Below are 12852 nucleotides of genomic sequence, written 5' to 3'. Positions count from 1 at the left end.
GACGAATATAACGCCCCCTACTGGCTGGACAATTACCCTCACCTACAACGGGGTCCAAAGGCCAAATGGACTGTTCCATCTCACCCCCCAGAATGTATGGTTCACCCCACACCTGTAACCCTCCCCTGAACCATCAGGTGTCTGTGACCCCATTGGCCCAGGTCCTGTTCCAGCCCACCCTGGAGCCCCCTTTGATAAAGGCTCTCCGGGGGGCTGGACGCTCTCTTGGATCTTCCCCTCTCCTCCTGGAGAGTCCTCCGGGAGTCCCTGCTCTCCTCTCTGTCTCTCCCCTCCCCCATCACCCGAGGCCCAGCCACGTGCTGTGTCTGGCAGCTCGAGGCAGGGCCACAATGCATCCTGAATAAACCTCATCCCCCAAGAGCAACCACAGAGATCTCGCTTGTATCTGTCCGTGGAATACAAATAAACGTCTTTACACCAAGGGACCACAGGGGGATTAAGATCTCAAAAACCCCTAGGGACCAGAGACACATACAGGCCTTCACCCCAAGAGACAATATTAATTCAAACAACATAACCAGTAACTGCTCCATACCCACACAAAATAATTGGAACAAAAATTTGATTACAACAGGGTTTTTTCCACTCTCTCGAGCCCCACGTTGGGCACCAAAATATTTGTCCTAGTTTAGGGCAAATTTGGGGAAAACCCTCTGAAAGGAGCCCCCAGGAAATAAACCCCCACGGCCCCTCCCCATCCACCTGGTTCAGGGAGAAATTTCCTCTGAGAGAGAAGTTGAAAAGAACCTGTTTATTCAACGAACAAAGCACTCCCCAGCACCAAAACAATTAACAACACCAGATGACAACAAAACTCTTTCACCACTCTGAAGAGATGAACAAATCCAGAAAGTCTTTCCTGGGAGTGGTCGCCCGGGTCTGGGCACTGGGGATGGCTGCTGCAGATCTCCAAATGCAGGCTCCTGGTGTTCCTTGGTGTTTCCCAGATCCCAGTCCAGAGCAGGTTGGATGGTATTCAGGAAGAGGAAAGGAAAAGAAACAGTCCAGGGAAAGAATTGGACTGCTTAGCTAACCTAACTAGGAAGCAAAGGCAAAAGCAGAAGCAAGCAAAGCAAGCAAGCCAAGCAAGCAAGCAAGGAAAGCAAAAGCCAGCCAGGCAGCACCAGCCTTTTCTAGACAGCAGACCATGGGGGGAGGTGAACCAGCTGATAACAAGGCAAAACAAACCTTCACTTTCAGAGTCAGTTCTGAAAGCACAGAACATAAAATCAAACATAAACAGAACACACGATTGGAGATACAAACACCATAATGTCACCCTAGGACAAACAGAAGCACTGGATGTGCAAGAGCTCAGTTTTCCACCCCTCACACAAGTCTCTTCTTTAAGATGTACTCTTTTAAGCAGCCTCAGCCAGATATATTAAAATACTGCTCCAAACAACAACAGAATGAAAATGTTCCACCAAATGGGGAAAAAGAAGAAAAGTCTGTCTTAAGTTCTCGTGTTGATTTTGCAAAGTCAGATGCAAACAAGGTTTGCCATCTTTCTTTCCTAGAAAAATGTAGATATTTGATAGAAATTGATCTCTGAGGCTGCTAAGTTGGGGCGAGGAGCAAAACAGGCTCCAGAGAATCTGTGGTTGTGTCACCCTTGGAAGTGTTCGAGGCCAGGTTGGATGGGGCTTGGAGCAACCTGGTCTAGGGGAAGGTGTCCTGAGTATGGTGAGTGCAGGAAAAGAAACTTTTGCTTTTCCTGAGATGCTGCCTTTGCAAGGGGAGGTCACAAATACCTCACGTAGTTTGAAATGCCCTGAGCAGAACCCAGCTGTGCTTCCTCACAGGTGATGAGGGATTTTCACTTGTATTTTATGGGGGATTTTCACAGGGCAGTGCCAGAGCAGCTGAATGTGTTTGACAGGCAAAGAGGGCCAGTGTGGCAGCAGCTTAATTCAATGGAGCTTTTCCTTCTGTGATCCTCTCTAACCTGAGGCACTCTGGGGCTCTTGAACCTGGCAGCTGGGCAAGTTAATCACTGTAGCAAGTGATAAATTAACCAGCTCCACTCTCCTTAGCATGGGTGTGATGAGCATTTAGTAAACCAGTGAGCACTTGCCAAGATGGGAGCTTGTTCTTTGCCAAGGAGGAGGGAGAAATTATTGCTTGGAGTAAATAAAGCAACCCTGCTTCCCCAGGAGGAGGAAAAGCAGCAATTAAAGATGTGAGTGCTGCAGGGAATAATTTGCACAAGGATATATCTTGTCTGCTATGCAGGAATGTTCCAAATAAACCATGTCTCTCCTGACCTTTATTTTTCTGGATTTCTAACACGTGATATAAGAGACTCCTAATAAAAAAACCCAAAACACTTTGTGGTGAGGCATTTCTTCCTTTCTTCAGGCTGCCTCTTTCTTTTGTTCCCTCCAGAGCTCTCCCTACATTTCTGCTGTTGTTTGGAGCACGTCCTTACCTCTTTCCTGATCCCCTGGGCTTGCTTTGGCTCTGGGTGTCATGGACACTCTCAATTGTGGTTTTTTTTTTTTTTTCCTCCATCTACCTCTTTTTCTTCAAGTGCTTTTCCTTCATTAACCTGTTGGAGCGATGGATTTTTCTCACCTTTTATTACTTAGTGCTTTTTCTTCATTCTCTAAAACCAACTTTTCACTTGCCCTGTGGCTGTTAGATGCCAGAAATGGGAGCATTAATTCTTTCTCTACTGCTTGTCTGAGCTTTCACAGGGAGCTGAGAGCTCGTTGGGGTTCAACTTGACTCACTTCAGTGCCTTCCTGGATCCTGCCTGTGTACTTGGACACTTTAAGGGAATAAAGTCTCAGTGTGGAGATTACAGTTGTGAAATGATGGCTTTTTTGGAGAAGACAAGGATGCTGTTGTCAATCTTTTCAAGGTTGAAATCCTTTCTATTTTATCTTGGCCTTTATCTTTTTTGAGGATAAACTGAGCACCTTGTTTTGGGGAGAAACAGGCTCAGATCAGCACAGAGGTGGCTGTGACAGGTACCCAGGTTTGGAGAGAAGGGTGCAGCTCCTTGGGGTGTGTTTGTGTGGGGCTGTAAGGTTTGTGTTGGGTTCCTGGAGCATTGGGAACACCCCACTGGGAGTTGCACATCAGGAAATGGATGTATAAAGGGCCTGAAGTGGGACCAGCTTTGGTGAAGGGTTCCATAGGAAAAAGTATTTTTACTGGGATTTTGGACATTTGAAGCTCCTTCTCATAGCCTTTGCCTGATGAACATTCCCCCTTTGCAAAAGCGTGGGGAATCCTGAGCTCACTCAATGAAAATCCCTAATAATTATATTTTTTCCTATTATCCTATTTTTTCCCTATCCCAGCAGGAGTCAGAGTAAAAGAATATGTGTGAGTTGCCTGCCTTTGACTTTGTGACAGGAAAAATGCTATGGAGAAAGTGGTCAGAGGAGCATCACTGCTCTGCCCTTAATTTCCCTGCACAAGTGAGGATGATTTAAGAACCAAGGCACAGCCAAGGCCTTTCCTCCTCCTGTGCTCATCAAGCAAACACTGCCTCATCACAGCTCAGCTTCAAACACCTCGTTTGCATCTGGCTGACCTTGGCTCCCCTCCGTGGATGGGAAGATGAAGAGGTGGAAGTGTAAAAGATTGGGATCTTATGGGTGAATTGTGAAATAGTGGCTGGTGCAGGCTGGAAACATCTTCTGCTGTGCCATGGAGGATGAGAGTAAATGGGTTAAAGAGGAGATAAAAAGGGCAAGGCACCTGGTTAGCTACTGTTGAAGGAAATGTGGGAAAAAACTACATGTAAGAAATATGTCAGAGATGGTCATTAACTGCACTGCAGGGTCAGAACTCTCTTAATAATTGGCCCTGTAGTGAATATTGGAAATTATTTAAAAAGCTCTTACCTGACTGAGGGCTTTTAGTGGATATTTGGGGGAAGCAAAGGAACACTCTTTCTGGCAGAACTTTTCTTCTAATTTAAGCATGATCCTTATTCTGAGATAACAACTGCTTTGAATAAACTGAAATATCTTCACCATTAGTTCTGGCAGGAGCTGGACAAAGTTCTCATTCGGGTAAACTTTAAACCAACATATGTCTGTAGAATAATAAATTTAATGGGAACCATCAAACCTATTGTATGAATAAGGATGGTGCTTAGGGCAAGAAGAAAGAGTAATTAGGAGTGGACAAATAATGAATGATAGTGGGGAAATTATAATTTATCCTGGTTTAGGGGGAATATTTAACTAAGCTAAGATAAAAATCTACCTTCATTGCAGGCTAAGCTTTGTAACAGAATTCTACTGAGCAAATTTAGTAGTCCTGGGCTCCAGACAGACCTTTAGATTCAAGTGTACCTCTGGTTTGAGAAAGCTCAGGGCTTGAGCAGCATTTTATGGCTTTGGTCTTGACCCCTGGGCTATAAATGCTCCTGTAAAAGTAATGCCAAAGTTACAGCTTCTGCTAATTTCTATGAGTTCCAATGGAGAAAGGTCCACCTGGACTTTGGGGAGAGTTTCTCAGAGTAGAACATTTCAAGCACTATTAAACTGCATTCAAACTTCCTTTTATTGGGGCATAAATGTCACACCCCGGTCTATCAGTCTGACAGTTCTTTGAGAATAGACAAGCTTTACAAGCTACTTTAAAAATAATTTCACTGACAGGTTTGCAGCTCTGAGAATGTTAATAAACTGAAATGGCATTTCACCCTGCAGTAGCCACTAAGTAATTATGATTGTCTGTAGGCAGACTAATGAAACCAGCTGTTAACAACCTAATGAGAATTTAAACCAGCTCTCTGCTCCACAGACACATCCCTTTTCTGTCCCTAATTATCCTGCACCCAGTGCTTCCCAGAGAAGTTTAGTGTTGCTTGATGTTCTGGTTAAAACTGCCTTATTTTGGAGAAGTGGTGCTGCTCTTCTCGGAGGTGGAGTTTCATGTGGGCTGCTGCCATGCTGAGGTCACATCAAAAAGTCCAGTTCTTGCAGAGGCTGGGGAGCAGGGAGAGCTCTGATAGCACAGCATGGGAAAACTGGCATGGAGGGATTCTGGTTTAGTGTGTCCCCCAGTGGCAGACAGCATTAATTATTGATAAGTCTTTAGTTCAAAGATAAGATCTTGTTGTTTTGTCTCTAATCTTTGGCTGCTTTCAATACAGTTTCCCCTGGCAGTTAAGATACTGTTTTTCTCTTGCTATCAATCCTCTGTCCTTCCAGATGACCTTTAAAGGTCCCTTTCAAGCCAAACTATTCTGTAATTCTTTGGATACATGATGAATAGCAACATGTATTTTACTCTCATTATGCATGATATTACATCCTGTCTGGCCTTTTGGGGTTCTTTCTTCTCCAGGTCCTTGTGACTACTCTCACTTCCATATGCTCTTAATTTTTTCTGTTGCTTATCAGTGAGCATTTTCAGTTCTGCCACCCATGTCTTGAGCAAGTTTTCTGTGACTCACTGCACCAGACACCAGGTCAGTCCAAAGAAGAGCATTAGGAAGTATCCAGCTGTATTTCCTCTTCTTCCTTCTCTGTACATGCTGCTGTTTTGAGCACTCTGGCTTTCTGAGCTGCCTCACATGTCTTGATCCTTTTCTGGATAACTAGAGGGATATCAGGACTAAATCCTGCCTCAGCTCTGAGGTCTGGCTTTTGAAGAGCCCCAGTCATCCTCTCCTGCTCATCTCATCCTGGCCTTGATGGAAATATTCTGTCTTCATGGGATTGTTGTTCAACTCTGTGCATCCTGGAACTGCTTTTCAGTGAAAGATTATGAGTCTTTGAAAGGTCTCCTGGTGTGGGAAAGCCAATCCTCAATCCTAATACTTGATGGGGGTTGCAGTTGCCTGAGTTGTGAAACCTCCTGAAAAACAGTGTTTGTTCTTTTTTCCTTAACTTTTCCTTGACTGTTTTCATCAACAGATCAGGGAGTTTGGGGATGTCTTTTCAAAGGGAATTTTAATGAATCTCCTGTCTGGCATTTCAAAGGGGAACAGTGGCTTGTTTTTTTTAACCAGCACCTGCTTACAATCCAATTAGCTAAGTGCCTTTAATTAACCATAATATATTCCAGGAGAGCAGAATAACAAGGGAAGAAAAACCAAGTGGTGACAACTCTGTGACTGAACCTGGACTTCCCCTTTCCCAGGTGCAGGATTCTGGGCAGCCGTGTAACCAATTGCTCTCCACCTTGAGCTCTGCCATGCAGTGCCTTGGGTTTCCTGGGAGGGAAAAACATCCAATCCCTCAGCTCCAGGTTCACACTTGTACAGTCACCTGCAAATCCAGAGGCCAATGGGTATTTCTGCCTGTGGTTCGTGTGCCTGGGATTTGCACACAGGAGCTTTGATTTTGAAAGTTTGGGCAGCCTGGCTGCTCAGGGAGGGATCCCTCTGGCTGGAAGGTCTCTGAACTCTCTCCTCCGTGTGAGGGGCTTGAATCTTGTTCTTTCCTTACCTCCTTATCTGCAGGTTTCTTGGTGGAGGCTTTTGCATGGAGACAGGAGAGTATGGCAGGAATGCTGGAATTAAACAGTTATGTCCAGGGTCTGGTTTTGGGTAGTTGATTGATCCTGTAGGTGCTGACCCTTAAAATTCTTTAAACTCCACGTCATCTTCTCTTACCAGTATGGGACTGAGACAACACTGAGCTTCTGGGCTTTTCCTGGGTTAGCAGAACAAACTATTGCACTTCTAACCTGTGCACATCAGCACTAACCCGAGGCTTCACCCCACTCATTACAATCATGAGGGGGTAGTTGCTTATACTGTTGAAAGAATTGGATGCCTCATAGAATTCTGGTTGTGAGCTTCCTCAAAAGCATGGTGAGATGAGGTGTGCAGGACTCATTTCTTCAGAAGGGCAGGAGAAACCACTGAAGGCCTCCTTAGCCAGCAGTCTGACACAGATTTGCTTCTGAAGCTTTGTAATTTGTCCTTATTATGTTCTGTGTGTGATTTAATGAAAGCTTCGTTCTCTACTGTAATTGAGCTCTTAATCTCATCTGAAAAGCAGAGTACAATCCCTTCAGAGATGTTGTTTGAGTAACAGCCTGTTTGTGTTTCCTCTGCCATGGTGGTGTTACTCATGGAGCTGCTCACTCCTTATTTAAGAGCAGAAAATAAACAGATTTCTCTGTGTCAAAAATACATCAGTGATGCTACACAGAGTAGGTTTGAACAGAAAACTCCTCCACTGCTCGACTGAGCAAGCAAGATCTTCCCTGTCTCTGCAAAGAATATGAAGGAGTGAGTTTTCCTCAGTGAGCTCCTGAGGCCTCATGCAGGTGATGCCCAGCAAATGGGGCATGGGCATGGCAGCTGTCAGCAAAACAAGTGGCTCTGGGCAGGTAAAAGTTGGCAGGACATAAGAGTGGAAAGTCAAAATAACAGGTTGCTGAAAATCTTGTAAGAGGAATAATGACATTGGTGAAATTCCCTCCATCTTAAAGCTTCAAAAAGCATTTTTACAAAAATCCACAAAAAAGTCCCGATTTTGATCAGTCTGTTCTTCCTAAATAGCATTTTACAATCAGAATTAGGAGTTGACAGATACTATGAAGGCTCAGCAGAGGATTTTTCATTGTGACCTTAGTACATATTTTTACTGTGCTGTGGTTTGGAAGGAGGCCCCAAGCTCCAGCTGCAGCCTTGGGAGACCCTGTTGACCTAAACACTCCCCAGAGCTGCTGTGGGATTGACCCAGAACCAGAATCTGTAGGGAACTGTGTAAAACACTTCCCACTAGAAAGCACTTGAAGCTTGATGGTGATGCACAGTTCCCAGCTCAGACCACAGGCAGTGCCAGTAGTGACCAGTTTGTGCCTGCTCTGCACAGAACTGACGGCTGTGAGTGGGAGAGCTGTGGGATGAAGAGGCTGATGACTTTTGGGGCACACAGAACCTTCCATCTCTACTGCTTTATCCACACTAGAGAGTGGAATTTCCTAGAGAAATACCTGGAGAGTGGCAAGGATGAAGAGAAAAACTTATCTTGTCGGAGTCCTTGCTGTCAATCCACAGGGATTCCAGGCTGAGATCAGCCCAGCCCTGTCATTTGCCAGGGGAGTGAGGACCAGACTCTGCACCACACTTCCAGAGCTGGAGGCAAGTGGGTTGATGCACATCCAGAGACAGGATGGCTTGTGTTTTTTCTTGCCATGCACAGCAGATATCCTAATTTAAAGCTGTGCTGTCTTCTCGGATTCTGCTTCTTCCTCTGAGAAGACCCATTCATTTTGACCCTGTTCCTTCCACCTATCCCACTATAGATTTCCAGTGCTGGAGTAATTGGCACTACTGGATGAACCTTCGATGTGATGAGCAGTGGATTTTTGTAGACAACATGCCAAATAAAAGTGCCACAAATAAAAGATCAATGACTTCTTTCCTGGAGAAGAAATTAAGGTAAAATCTTTTCATGTTATAGACTGAGTGTACAAAGCTAAAGAGGTAGAAGATGGAAATGAGACTGTCTCCTGAGAGGAGTAAATTTGTCAATTGAGCAAATTAGAGAGAATATGCTTTCACCTTTGAAGTAGTCAGGTACCAAAATGATGCCACTTTGAGTAGGCAGGGCTGGGATGGGAATTGCTCCTGTGGGCTTTGACAGATCTATTCACACAAGGGCCCATTTGCTGGTGCCAGCCCTGGAAGCAGGGCCTGGAGAGACAGCTGGTCAAGGACAATTTCTCTGCCTGATTTTAGAGCACGTTTGACAGAGCTTTCCATTCTCTTTGCACCCTGTGGATGGTGTCCTGGATGAGCCTGCCCTGCCACACGCTGCCTGTGTGGTGGCACTGAGGTGGCTTTCATGAGGCACCCAGGCCTGCAAGGGCCCTGTGCCCTCAGCCAAAGCTGTGGCAGGTCAGAGGGAATTTAATGAGTTATTCAGCAGCATCAAAGGCCCTGTGAGAAGTAATTAGTGCTGTGAGATGAAATCAGCTTTTAATGCTCTTTGGCAGAGGATCAGGTGCTGCTGCAGAAACTCCCACCCAGAGTGTGGCAGCCCAAGGCCTCAGGGAGACGGATGAGGCCTGACCCAGCTTTTTGTCCAAAATCAGCCCAAAACACATTCCCTCCTTATGCAAGTAACTTCATTTTGGTGCCTTCTGCCAGAAACAGGGCAAAAATTGGGCAAAAAAAGAGGGTGAACACCAGCCCTGAAATGCTGAGGAAAAAGAGTTCTGTTCCTCAGGGCTGCTGTGGAGGGGGTCAGAGGCAGCGTGTGCCAACGGGTGAGTCCCTTCTGCATCTGCTAACGTGCTCCTGATTTTATTTAATTAATTAGCAGCAGGGGGATGTTGAGGATTTGGTTCAGGAATGGTTAGTAGAAAAGGGACATAGCAAGATCAATTTATTGGAGCTGCATACTCTGCAAATGAGAGACCTTGCAGACTAAGCTGTAGCAGCTTACTTGAACAAAGGCAGTCTTCTGCTAAAACAAAGGCAGCCTTCTGATAGAAAAAAGACAGCTTCAAAAGCAGGGTACCCTTGAGATAAGGAAGCCTGGATGAAACTGGTATGAAACTGGTAACTCCACGTAGAAGCAGAGACTTTGCATTACACGATACTCACAAAAATGTAGAAGTAGATACATAAAATCCTGTTGATGTAAGAATGAATAAACCAATAAGGAGCTTGGCTTTTGCAATATGCATGAACTAATTAAGAACTGTACTTAAGCAGCTGATGTATACCAAATAAACTGAGTTTGCAGATGATCAATCAATGTCTGCTTCTCCCTTCTCCGACAAAATAGTAACCCCGACGTGCGGACCGACGTGGGCTCCCTGACGAAAACGGGGGAGACTAGACGTGCCATCAGCCGGAGAAGTAAAGTTGGACTCCGTTGCGGCAGCGGAGTGGTGCATGCGAAGAATTTACAGCAAAAACACACCCCCAGTGTTCATACAGGTGGAGCTGGGCCATACGTGCTGCCAGACCTAGAGTGCCGCAACAGCGCGCTGACTTTTAATCATAGACAAGCAAGCAGCATATGATTTATTTATTTCTAGTTTAAAAAAAAAGGGGAATTAAGGGAGTAGATTTAAGAAAAGAGTTACCAGGGTTATTAGATTAGAGATATACTAAGAGAGTATTTAGTAATCCGCATGCAGTGCATCAAGTTAGTGAATGGCGTAAGTTAAGAGATATTTTATGAGAAGCAGTGTTAAAGGATGATAAAACAGCTAAAAAGTTAAGAAAAGTGTGGCGCATTGTACAGAATGCTTTGTTACAGCAATTAGCAGAAAAAAAGGGCGGCTGGGGAGGCAATCACAGCTGCCAAAACAAATACGCTTTATAGTCAGGAGCATGAGCCATTAGCACCTAGTGTATCTACAATTGTATTGCCTGCCCCCGGGCTGGCCGCTAGCCCAGTCGCAGCTGCAGTTCAAAATAGTTTAGAACTCTCTGCACCTCCTACACCTCCTTTAAAGAAAACGGAGAGTAAAATACAAGTGCTACCTAAGCCACAGTTTAATGAGTCCCCTTCATCTCCTTCTAATGTGCAGTCAATTAGCAAGCAACCTCCTGCGCCTGATCTTGTCCCTGGGGCACAAAGTGACTTGGGGGAGATGGTGAAACTAAAGAGGAATGCTTAAAGAAAACTTGCAAAGTACAGACTAGAGAATGGGGATAATGTTTTAGTAGAAGCGGCTGGTAGTAGTAGTTTAGCTTTTCCTGTTACCTATTCTCCAGTAATGGATCAAAATGGACAAGTAATAAATCAGTTAAGCACTTACACACCTTTAGATTGAAAGTTACTGGCACAATTGAGACAGACAGTAGCACAATTTGGCCCAAAAAGTGAGCCAGCTAAGCAGATAATTGACTACATTTTTGATACTATACTTTTAATACCTAATGACATGCGAGGGATTGTCAAATTAATCTTTACTCAACATCAGCAATTGTTATTTAATGCGCACTGGCAGGCAGCTGTACAAGAGTCAGTGTCTGTCCAGCAGCAACCTGGAGATCCTTTACATGGGATCACCCTGGAAGAGATAATGAGATTAAAGTTATATCTCCAAACTAATGCACAAATGACAATAGGAGCAGATAAGGTGAGAGAAGCTATGAGGTTAGTGAGAATGGCTATAGACAGAGTAAAGGATGGTACAGGCGTTCCAATGTACATGGGAATTAAACAGGGCAGAGAGGAATCGTTTGGGAGCTTTATTGACAAAGCCGCGGCAGCAATAGACAGGGCTGGAGTACCGGAGTACATGAAAGGAGCTTTGTTAAAACAATGCGCATTGCAAAACAGTAATGAAGAAACAAAGAGAGTATTAGCTACTTTGGGGGCTAATTGGACAATAGAAGAGGCATTAGAGCGAATGGCATTACAACCTACAGGACAGCAGGCATTTTTAGTGAATGCTATAAAGGAATTAGGAGTAGGGCTGCAGAAACAGGCAGAAACCACTCAGAATCAAGTGTTAGCTGCTCTTGCGCCACTCAGTACGTCCACCGTAGCACCCGCTGCCACTAATGACAGTCTGCTTTCATCTTTTAAATGTTTTCGATGTAGAAAAGTTGGTCATATGCGAAGGAACTGCCGAGCCACTGGAATTTAGTGTCAAAAGTGTCAATCCGGCAATCATAATACTTCAGCTTGTAGACGGCGATCGGGAAACGGACTGAGGAGCGCGATCAGCAGCCGCGCCCCGATACAAGTCGCTGCTGCAACATCGGCACCGGGACTTTACAAACAGCCACCACAGGAATTGGGACTTTACAACCAGCCACCGCAGGCACCGGGACTTTACAAACTGCCACCGCAGGGAGCCTGGGACTCGACCTGGCAGCAACAGTAAATGTCACTCTCATGACCACCCGTCCTGAGAAAATTCCGACTGGCATCAAAGGACCACTTAAAATAAATGGACAAAAATATGGAGCACTAGTCCTAGGACGTTCGTCAGTAACCATCATGGGACTTTTTATATTACCAGGAGTTATCGATGCAGATTACAATGGGGAAATACAAGTGATGGCACATACACCTTTTCCACCTTTAAGTATCCAGAAAGGGCAGCGAATTGCACAATTAATTCCTCTGCCGCAGATGACAAAAGGCATCAGCCCGAGGAACAATCAACAACGGGGAGATAAAGGTTTTAGCTCTTCTGGTATTGTCATGCTATCTGTGGATCTTAACACCAGACCCAAAAAGACAATTCAAATTACTTATGACAATCAATCAATCACTCTTTCAGGACTGCTGGATACAGGAGCGGATACAAGCATAGTATCCCCAGACAACTGGCCTGCACACTGGCCACAGAGGGCGACTACAGATATGGTAACTGGAGTTGGAGGTTTTACCCTGGCACAAAAAACTCCACTTGTTACTATAGTTATTGATGGTCAACAATTGTCTACTGTTTTTTCTATTGTTGCATTGCCCTCTACTGTTCAATGCTTGATTGGAAGGGACATACTGGCTCAATTGGGAGTGGTTTTGTCTAATGAACACCCTTTAGAATAATTGCCATTGCTTAGACCTTTCCCATCCCACTTACCTGGATTACAAATACACCAGTCGTGGTTAAGCAGTGGCCTTTAAAAAGGGAAAGTTTGCAACATGCCCACGAATTAGTAGAGGAACAATATCAGCAGGGACATTTGAAATTGTCTACTAGTCCGTGGAACACTCCTATTTTTTTAATTAAAAAGAAATCAGGCAAATATAGACTGTTACATGATCTCAGAGCTGTCAATGATCAGATGGAACCCATGGGAGCATTACAACCTGGACTACCTAATCCTTCCATGTTGCCTCAGGATTGGCCACTACTAATAATTGATTTGAAAGACTGTTTTTTCACTATTGCCCTGCATCCAAAGGATACTAAACG

The sequence above is a fragment of the Taeniopygia guttata genome, chromosome 31 (genome assembly GCF_048771995.1).
Source record: "Taeniopygia guttata chromosome 31, bTaeGut7.mat, whole genome shotgun sequence".
Classification (NCBI taxonomy): Eukaryota; Metazoa; Chordata; class Aves; order Passeriformes; family Estrildidae; genus Taeniopygia; species Taeniopygia guttata.
The sequence above is the reverse complement of the archived record's forward strand: the minus strand, read 5'-3'. Positions refer to the sequence as shown.